The following is an 8,211-nucleotide window of genomic DNA, read 5'->3' as shown; positions in this document are numbered from 1 at the left end:
TCCAGGGGTGAATGAAGGAAGAGGGTGAGATGGTTGCCAGTGACTTTGAGCTGCTCTTCAGGGGGGAGGGTCGTGTTGCCTGCAAAGGTCTTCTGCTTGGGGTTACCGGTGGTTGCCTCCAGCCACGCGGGAGACGCTGGTCCTGGTGAAAAGGAGACTAGCATTAAAAGTAAAGAAGCAACAATGCTGGAGGCCCACGGTGATCAGAAGGATGCTGGTATTTTGCAGAGATGAAATAGCGCAAGAGAGAAAGCAAATGAAAAAAAGAAAAGAGAATGAATGTGTGCACTTGTGAAAGGGAATGGAAAAAAAGGCATAGAGGAGAGTGCCCCCTGCTGGTGGAAGGAAGGAAAAAGCAAAAGCCTACAGCACCTGGTATTCCCAGGTGGTCTCCCATCCAAGTACTAACCAGGCCCAACACTGCTTAGCTTTCAAGATCAGACAAGATTGGGCGTGTTCAGGGTGGTGTGGCCGTAGGCAGAGACTAGCCTCTCACTTGCTGCTTTTCTACTTTGACGTCTGGCTGCCGGCTGCCCTTTCCAGTGCTCAGCAAGACCAGGTCCTTTTGTGCTTTCCCTTCTCTTCAATTTTCTTGCTGGCTTCCTTAAAAGGTCTTGTAGACACAACGCCCCACTCAGAGCAGCTGAGCTCACTGAACGGCTGCAGCGCAGTCGACGGAACGTCGGTTTCGTGGCCAATGCCACAGGCCGGGAGCAGAGGCGAGACTCACCGGTAGACCCGGGTAGGGTGAGTAGAGCGCGGTTAGTTGCTTTCTAATAGCCTGCAGCCGGGGATTAACTTTTAATGAAAGGGAACAATCCCTTTGACTGTCTGCACCGCGCCACACCTAGGAAGCGCACTCTTACACACAAGCCAGCATGCACACGTGCTCGCACGTGACAACACCCCATAACTGCCGCTACAACCTCTCCGTCACCATGCGTCAGACTCTCCTGCCTGTTTTATGATTTCAGGGCCCTAGCAGGAATCACCCCCCCCTCCCCAATTCCTTCCGCACCTTCCTTGCCTTCCTTGCACTGAGGTTAGCTCTTTGTCAGCCATCTGGCTTGGTTACACAAGCTTCTTTGCAGAGAAACATGTTACTTCTGCTGGACCTCGCTAGGCGGCCGCCATCCAAAACCTTCCCTGGGCACCTGCTGAAAGCCTGGCCCCTTCACGGCCCCGGGTGCTTTTAACACCATCATTTACACACGGCGAGCTGCGGAGTCAATAAGCACTCCTAGCCGTGGCAAGGAGCTCGGTGTCAGGCCTGCGTGAAGGCAGCGGGGTAGCGTACTTAGCTGCCAACTGTCTCAGAGGCCTTGGGGCTGCCATCATCTAAGTTACTTAAGGTCGGTGTCCGGCAAGGCGCCGTTCCATGCTAGCCGAGCTGGGCAGTAGGGCAAAACGTCATCAAAATGGTCTACAGCACCCGGTGTTCCCCCATCCAAGTACTGTCTGAGCCAATCCCTGCTTTGCTTCCGAGATCAGACGAGATCGGGCGTCTCCAAGGTGGTATGGCCAGTAGACGCTGCTCGATCCATCGCCCGGCCAGCCTTTCTCAGGATCGCTTGATGGCGAGCAATCTGGCCGTGATGGTGCGGGCTCCGAAGGGTCCATGCAAAGTCTGTGCCGTCCCTACAGTTGTGGTTTGTTTAACAGTGATTCACCCACCGCATCAGGTGTCTTCAAAAATGTCTCAGCGCAGGGTCTCCTGCAGGCTAAACCCTTCATCGCGGTAATGTGACAGAAAGAGTAAGCTGGACCCGTAACTTGGGGGCGGAGCGAGACGTCCAGGGGTGAATGAAGGAAGAGGGTGAGATGGTTGCCAGTGACTTTGAGCTGCTCTTCAGGGGGGAGGGTCGTGTTGCCTGCAAAGGTCTTCTGCTTGGGGTTACCGGTGGTTGCCTCCAGCCACCCGGGAGATGCTGGTCCTGGTGAAAAGGAGCCTAGTATTAAAAGTAAATAAGCAACAATGCTGGAGGCCCACGGTGATCAGAAGGATGCTGGTATTTTGCAGAGATGAAATAGCGCAAGAGAGAAAGCAAATGAAAAAAAGAAAAGAGAATGAATGTGTGCACTTGTGAAAGGGAATGGAAAAAAGGCATAGAAGAGAGTGCCCCCTGCTGGTGGAAGGAAGGAAAAAGCAAAAACCTACAGCACATGGTATTCCCAGGTGATCTCCCATCCAAGTACTAACCAGGCCCAACCCTGCTTAGCTTCCAAGATCAGACAAGATTGGGCGTGTTCAGGGTGGTGTGGCCGTAGGCAGAGACAAGCCTCTCACTTGCTGCTTTTCTACTTTGAAGTCTGGCTGCCGGATGCCCTTTCCAGTGTTCAGCAAGACCAGGTCCTTTTGTGCTTTCCCTTCTCTTCAATTTTTTTGCTGGCTTCCTTAAAAGGTCTTGTAGACAGAAGGCCCCACTCAGAGCCGCTGAGCTCACTGATCGGCTGCAGCGCTGTCGACGGAACGTCGGCTTGACGGCCAATGCCACAGGCCGGGATCAGAGGCGAGACTCACCGGTAGACCCGGGTAGGGTGAGTAGAGCGCGGTTAGTTGCTTTCTAATAGCCTGCAGCCGGGGATTAACTTTTAATGAAAGGGAACAATCCCTTTGACTGTCTGCAGCGCGCCACACCTAGGAAGTGCACTCTCACACACAAGCAAGCATGCACAAGTGCTCGCACGTGACAACACCACCTATCTGCCTCTACAACCTCTCCGTCACCATGCGTCAGACTCTCCTGCCTGTTTTATGATTTCAGGGCCCTAGCAGGAATCACCCCCCCTCCCCAATTCCTTCCACACCTTCCTTGCCTTCCTTGCACTGAGGATAGCTCTTTGTCAGCCGTCTGGCTTGGTTACACAAGCTTCTTTGCAGAGAAACATGTTACTTCTGCTGGCCCTCGCTAGGCGGCCAGCATCCAAAACCTTCCCTGGGCACCTGCTGAAAGCCTGGCCCCTTCACGGCCCCGGGTGCTTTTAACGCCATCATTTCCACACGGCGAGCTGCGGAGTCAATAAGCACACCTAGCCGTGGCAAGGAGCTCGGTGTCAGGCCTGCGTGAAGGCGGCGGGGTAGCGTACTTAGCTGCCAACTGGCTCAGAGGCCTTGGGGCTTCCATCATCTAAGTTACTTAAGGTCGATGTATGGCAAGGCGCCGTTCCATGCAAGCCGAGCTGGGCAGTAGGGCAAAACGTCATCAAAATGGTCTACAGCACCCGGTGTTCCCAGGAGGTCTCCCATTCAAGTACTGTCCGAGCCCAGGCCTGCTTTGCTTCCGAGATCAGACGAGATCGGCCGTATCCAAGGTGGTATGGCCAGTAGACGCTGCTTGATCCATCGCCCGGCCAGCCTTTCTCAGGATCGCTTGATGGCGAGCAATCTGGCCGTGACGGGGCGGGCTCCGAAGGGTCCATGCAAAGGCTGTGCCGTCCCTACAGGTGTGGTTTGTTTAGCAGTGATTCACCCGCCGCATCAGGTGTCTTCAAAAATGTCTCGGCGCAGGGTCTCCTGCAGGCTAAACCCTTCATCGCGGTAATGTGACAGAAAGAGCAAGCTGGACCCGTAACTTGGGAGCGGAGCGAGACGTCCAGGGGTGAATGAAGGAAGAGGGTGAGATGGTTGCCAGTTACTTTGAGCTGCTCTTCAGGGGGGAGGGTCATGTTGCCTGCAAAGGTCTTCTGCTTGGGGTTACCGGTGGTTGCCTCCAGCCACCCGGGAGACGTTGGTCCTGGTGAAAAGGAGCCTAGTATTAAAAGTAAAGAAGCAACAATGCTGGAGGCCCACGGTGATCAGAAGGATGCTGGTATTATGCAGAGATGAAATAGCGCAAGAGAGAAAGCAAATGAAAAAAAGAAAAGAGAATGAATGTGTGCACTTGTGAAACGGAATGGAAAAAAGGCATAGAAGAGAGTGCCCCCTGCTGGTGGAAGGAAGGAAAAAGCAAAAGCCTACAGCACCTGGCATTCCCAGGCGGTCTCTGTTAAATGGTTAATTATGGAAATTAATTTGGAATGTTAATCGATAATCATTTTTCTGAGTTCTATGCCTCAGCCATCGTGTCTAGTTGACATGCGCTATTTGTTTGTGTATTTTTGGTTCACTACCATATGTAGAACAGGTGTCCATACGACTGGCTATAAAAGCCCATGGTACAGAAAGGGGGGCTCTCTTGCTCTGCCCACCCCACAAGACACAGAATCTTCATGCTGAGAAGCAGATGACATGTAGGCCTGGACACTTGCTGGACAAAGACATGATTTACCAGCCAGGATCCAAGGAAAGAGGGTGAATCTCAACAATTAAGCTAATTATGGACTAAGGGACAATTACTTTATAACTAATTATTGTATGTACCTGCTGCAATCTGATTCTTTTTAATGGACAATCCAAGAATAAATAGATACATTTTTTTATAAGAATATCGTGATATTGATACTTTGAGAAGTCCTCAGTAGAAAAAAATAATACAGGAAGAGTATTATTTTACAATGGTGAGCCAGCCAGTCCTGTTTTTTTGTTTTTTAAATTAAGTAAGTGAATTTCTTCCGTGAACAAGGGGGGAGTCCTGATGAGCTGAACAGCTGTTGTTCACGTGTCAGTAAATTCACTAGTTTGTCACGAGAAGCAGAAAGGACCTACAGACTGAGGAAAGACAGGAAGCAGAGGTACTAACAAGGAACAGAATCACACAGGAAAAGAATCAGACGAACTGAAGACAGGACGTGCTGATAAAGAGAAGCCAAGGAATCTTAAGGTAAGCAAAATATGGATATAATTTCTTCTTTTGCTAAACAAAGTAATATTAATTTCAAAGTTAATGTAGGAGATGGCATAGAAGTTTTGTGGCTCAGTTTATACAAAGAATGTGAATTGCAGAATTTACAGTTAACTTCTAAATTGGTAAATAGAGACAAACAGAAATTGAGAAATATTCTACATTTGGTAGATTTTTTTCATAGTCTTGTGTTAGAGATTTCTAAGCAGGAAAATAGTGTAGAAGTGTCAAACGGTGATACTGATTCAGACTGTAATGTGGAAAATGAACAAGAAGTAAGACACGTGTCTGTAACTGAAGGTGACCTTGGGTCTGACCAAGAGACGGACATACAGAAACCTGACATGGGAGGAGACATGACTGACATACGAGAAACCGACATACTAGGTGATGTGGGAGGAGACGTGAGTGACGTAGGAGGAACAGACGTACAAGAGCCACTAAAAATATCAGAGAATCCTGGAATTACCCAAGCTCAACTCCAAATTAAAATGAGGAAAATTTGCTGAAATTATACAAAATCATGCCAAAATATGATGTCAAAATCCATGCCTGTAGAAATTCAGAGACATTTGAGAGCTTCTCTGATAAGTTTGATTTATCCAATGAGGAGAGGAATCAATTATTTAAAATATGGATTCCTGTGACATTGTCCAGACGTTTACATTTAATGCCCTGTGAAAATGACTCTCCTAATGGATGGGAAAATGATTCGGACAGATTAAGATATTTGATTTATTGTGTCACAAAGGATTTTCCCAACATAGAAGATCTGCAGAAACTAAGGATTGGTAGGAAGGAATGTACATATACATTCGTGTCCATATTTGAACGGTTGTACAAAGCTCTCATCAAAAATGGAAAAGTACAACATATGATAACAACTTTTGTACAAAAATTCAAATTCCTAAATTCAGTTTCCCAAGTTATGGCATCACAAAAAAATTCATTATTTGAATGTGCGCAGATGCTGGATTTTGTTAGAAAACATGAGAATCGTGAAAAGAAAATAAATCAAGCTAAATTTATAAAACCAGGAAAGGTAAAATCTTACCAAAAGTCAATATCAAACTCTCCTAGACTGAGTCATCCCCATAGTGAACTCTATCAAATACGCAGAAGATTTCATATATGTTATAAGCCATATCAGTGCAAAGATCCATCTCTCCACAGAATAAGTTAATTCTCAGTCAGAACTGTGATTCTCTAAAAAGGAAAATGGCTGAAACTGAATGACAGAGACAGGTGAGACGACCAACTCACAGTGACGTCATGGAATGTGGACAGAAGAACAGGCAGTTCTCTGAGGTTTTGAAGGATAGAAAAATGTCTTTCCTAAATAGGGCGTTCCTGGAGATATTTGAGAGAGACAGAAGATTTGGTTTAGGGAGTGGCTAAGGAAAAACTGTAATTATAATGTTGTATCAAAATGTAATACAATGTCTCAATATTTATTTATAATCTTATACAGTAAAATTGTAGTTACATAGTTTCTAATAGTTCATATATATATATATATATATATATACACTTGTCTAAGTAGAGATTGCGTATAATTGTATTTATATATACGTTTATAAAATATATATATATTAATTAATAAATTAGAACTTCATATATATAAATTAAAGTAGCAATATTTTGAATTACATTAGAACCAACCAATATATGTATAAGATATTTAAATAATTCTGTTTCTGTATGAATTTGATATTTAATTTTATTTTCTTATATTTCCTTAGAGTTTTCATTCCAAAGCAGGATTTGATCAAAGAACTCTAAAATGGATTTATTTCTTTATTCACACAGGAAGTGAAAAAATTGCATGATTTTATGTGTATAACATTTTAAAATAATAACAATATATCTAGTTGAACTATAATATATATGTAATACTTATTAATTCTTTTGTGTTGCTAATATTTTCTGTGCAATAAGTGTTCGTGCAAATTAAAGTAGCTTTACAGCATGACGTGTGACAGCTGCGGCCTTTGAACTTTGAGCTAATAGTATAGGATCCCATTCATTCTATTTTCAACTGATGTAACTTAAGACCGGGCAGCCAGTGAAAAAAGAATCTAAGACAAGAGTTTTTTCAAGTGTCTGAAATTCCAGTGACTTACTCTCATATTATATAATATGTACTTGGGGAATATTCAAAGAAATATAAAGATATTCAATTGATATGGCAATGCGCATTAATAAATTGGGATACAACAATTTTGGGTTAAATATATATATATATATATCTAAAACTTCATAAGTGGAATGTTTGAGTTGAACAGATCTGTGAATGTCAGAGTGAAGGTGACAGATGAGTAAATCAGCAGCTGCTAAGTGTGATTGATGTGACAGAGGCCTCGTATGTTTGTATGTTTGAAAAAAAAAATGTTTCTTTATATGAAGGTACAAAAATATATTTAATTCTGAGGAAATTATAATACATAATTAGGTATTATCTACATATATATATTTCTATATTTCTTTAATAATTATTATTTCTTGATTTAACTAATAGTGGATAAGGGCAACCACACATCAAAATCAGGGGAGGAGTTCTGAGGAGATAATTTGCATATTCCCACTGCATTTTGGGGTAAGTGAAGAGTCCGGCGCGCGCATTTTGAAGCTTTTTTTTTAAGCTTTTTTCACTGTTTTCAGAACATTAACAGTAAGAACATGGAAGAGTCCAGGAGCCATTTGGTGAGCTGCATATCCTGCTACATGTTCACAGACTTGCCAGTGGAAAAGCCAAACTTCACATGCCAGAAATGCAAGCTTGTGTCCCTGTTGGAGGAAAAGTTGCGAAATCTAGAAGAGAGGTTAACTACCTTGAAAATCATTAAGGAAGGTGAAGAGTTCTTAGACAGAGCAGAATTATCTCTTCATGATTCAGAAAGAGAAGAAATTTGAACTGCACCTGACGAAACAGAGGAATGGAAGCATGTGACCCACAGAAGCTGGAGGATCGAGAGGCAGTCAGCACCCATACTGCTCAGGAACCAGTACCAAGCTCTCACGCAGGAGAACCATGAAGAAATACAGCAAAATAAGACTTTGCCAGCAATGAATAACCTTGTAAGCCCTCAGAATCCTCCTGGATGGAGAAAGAAGAATGTTGTGGAGAAAAAACGGAGAGTGGTGGTCATGGGGGATTCCCTGTTAAGAGGAACAGAGGCCGCTATCTGCAGACCAGACATAACCTCAAGAGAAATGTGCTGTCTTCCAGTAGCAAAAATTAAAGATGTGTCTGACAGGATATCAAGACTCTTCAGACCTACAGATCACTACCCATTCCTGCTAATACATGTGGGGACAAATGACACCGCAGGAAAGGACCTGGAAACCATCTGCAGTGACTTTGAAGACTTAGGCAAGAAAGTGAAAGAATTGGGAGCGCAGGTGGTCTTCTCATCCATCCTACCAGTGG

General features: G+C 44.4%; 2 non-coding genes and 1 pseudogene across 2 annotated transcripts; all 3 read right to left on the bottom strand.

Moving 5' to 3' along the window:
* Positions 1-360: 360 nt before the first annotated feature.
* On the bottom strand, positions 361-479 carry LOC141266692 (5S ribosomal RNA). Its single transcript, XR_012320720.1, has one exon. It is a non-coding gene; the product is annotated as a 5S ribosomal RNA (ribosomal RNA).
* Positions 480-2,151: 1,672 nt separating this feature from the next.
* LOC141266991 (5S ribosomal RNA) lies at positions 2,152-2,270 on the bottom strand. The gene has a single exon (XR_012321010.1). It is a non-coding gene; the product is annotated as a 5S ribosomal RNA (ribosomal RNA).
* Positions 2,271-3,210: 940 nt separating this feature from the next.
* LOC141268447 (5S ribosomal RNA) lies at positions 3,211-3,330 on the bottom strand (annotated as a pseudogene).
* Positions 3,331-8,211: the final 4,881 nt, after the last annotated feature.

The sequence above is a fragment of the Phyllobates terribilis genome, unplaced genomic scaffold (genome assembly GCF_046119375.1).
Source record: "Phyllobates terribilis strain yellow unplaced genomic scaffold, ASM4611937v1 Scaffold_4__5_contigs__length_816908805, whole genome shotgun sequence".
NCBI classification, from domain to species: domain Eukaryota; kingdom Metazoa; phylum Chordata; class Amphibia; order Anura; family Dendrobatidae; genus Phyllobates; species Phyllobates terribilis.
The sequence above is the reverse complement of the archived record's forward strand: the minus strand, read 5'-3'. Positions and strand labels throughout refer to the sequence as shown.